Below are 2,028 nucleotides of genomic sequence, written 5' to 3'. Positions count from 1 at the left end.
GAACCAGGATGATTCCAGGTATAAGAAGATATCCTGCAGCTCGTACCCATGCAGAACGTTTATTCGATATGATAATTGGGCCGCAGGGAATGTTTAGGAATACCCCACCACAGCCACAGCAGGAGCCACCTGCACAAAATTTACCTGTGCAGGAGACACAGCGTCCTTGGGTTAGCGGGAGAGAGCTACTAATTGCAAGCTTCCCAACAAGAGTTATAACCCCACAGGAAGAGGGCCAGTTATGTGCCATCTGCTTGGCTGAATGTGAGAGTGGAGCGCAGGTCACATCCCTCCCGTGCAACCACAGCTTCCATCATGGTTGCATTTCTACCTGGCTCCGCTCCAACCATCGGTGCCCCGTGTGTCGTGGGCACTGCTTCGAATGAAGCACCAAAATTACATCTTAAAGAGGAGACCATCTTGAATTCCAGCCCAGGTAAGGTTACTGTACATACATTAAAATTACATTAATTTTAAGGCTGTATAAAAAAAAATCCCCTTTATCCTCCTGCTCTTCTGGTCTCTCCTTAGTTTATCATCAGCTGTGGTCACATCTCACCAAGCATGAAGGGCTGTGAACAGCGACCTACCGAAAACACCAGATGGTAAGTCATCTCTCATTCCCTCCTCTCTCTCCCATGATATATTTATTACATGTAACATAGAAATAATTGTTATTTTCTCCATTTCGTAGAAGGAAGATCCAAGTCTGGAGAACATGGAGGAATTGGATCAGAACAACTTGTACTTTGTGTAAGTAGAAATTAGAATTTGCTTTCTTTCACTCTCCAGCTCATTTATATTTACTTTCTATTAGGAATCTATTGATGTGATGTAATATCTTGTCATCCTCTCTTTACAGAAATCAGCAGAAGTTACAGATCATTTCCATCGTGAGTCTCATCTACTTCATAGAGACGCTGACTCCATCATCTGCACAGATCCTGACATCAGCTGCAGCTCCAGACTATGATGTTGTCATATATTCCATTAATTGCAAAATATTTCTAAAAATAAATGGCTCCGCTACAACCACCGGAGCCCGTGTGCCGTGGACACTGCTTTGAATGAAGCATCAAAATGACATCTTATAAATTCAAGAAGGATGTGCTATTCATGGTGCGGACAGTGTCAGAGACCATCTTGAATTCCAGCCCAGGTAAGGCAGCCGTACATACAATAAAATTATGTTAATTTGAATGTTGTAAAAAAAATCCCCTTTATCCTCCTCCTGTTCTGGTCTCTTTTTAGTTTATCATCCGCTTTGGTCACATCTCACCAAGCATAAAGGGCTATGAACAGCGACCTACCAAAAACACCAGATGGTAAGTCATCCCTCATTTCCTCCTCTCTCCAATGATATATTTATTACATGTAACATAGAAATAATTGTTGTTTTCTCTGTTTTGTAGAAGGAAGGTCCATAGGTTGAGGTCTCATCAAACAGATGAGGGAAGACCTTCTACCAGTGATGGACATCAGAGAGACGGCAATGCTGTCACTGAGAGGCGAGGGAGGCGGGCCAGAGATCCTGTGTGGCGTAGAGGGCAGGAAGCGAGCAGGGAAAGAAGTCGCTCTCCTCTAAGACCAGCCCCTGCAGAGCCCTCCGTATCAACAGGAGAGAGCAGCGGGGATGGCAGCCAACAAGTAAGTGGATCTGCAGCTGAATTTGAATTCCGAAGGCCAGCTCCTATCCCACCCGACCGCAGAGCCAGGATGATTCCAGGTATAAGAAGATATACTGCAGCTCGTACCCATGCAGAACGTCTATTCGACATCCTAATTGGGCTGCAGGGAATATTTAGGATTACCCCACCACAGCCACAGGGGGAGCCACCTGCACAAAATTTACCTGTGCAGGAAACACAGCGTCCTTGGGTTAGCGGGAGAGAGATGCTAATTGCAAGCTTCCCAACCAGAATTATAACCCCACAGGAAGAGGACCAATTATGTGCCATCTGCTTGGCTGAATGTGAGAGTGGAGCGCAGGTCACATCCCTACCGTGCAACCACAGCTTCCATCATGGT

General features: G+C 45.5%; 1 long non-coding RNA gene across 1 annotated transcript; it reads left to right on the top strand.

Annotated features, from left to right (window-relative positions):
- The first annotated feature begins 320 nt into the window (after positions 1–320).
- Positions 321–1,047, top strand: LOC142295592 (uncharacterized). Its single transcript, XR_012751496.1, has 4 exons — positions 321–436; positions 532–605; positions 695–753; positions 863–1,047. It is a non-coding gene; the product is annotated as an uncharacterized LOC142295592 (long non-coding RNA).
- Positions 1,048–2,028: the final 981 nt, after the last annotated feature.

The sequence above is a fragment of the Anomaloglossus baeobatrachus genome, chromosome 3 (genome assembly GCF_048569485.1).
Source record: "Anomaloglossus baeobatrachus isolate aAnoBae1 chromosome 3, aAnoBae1.hap1, whole genome shotgun sequence".
Classification (NCBI taxonomy): Eukaryota; Metazoa; Chordata; class Amphibia; order Anura; family Aromobatidae; genus Anomaloglossus; species Anomaloglossus baeobatrachus.
The sequence above is the reverse complement of the archived record's forward strand: the minus strand, read 5'-3'. Positions and strand labels throughout refer to the sequence as shown.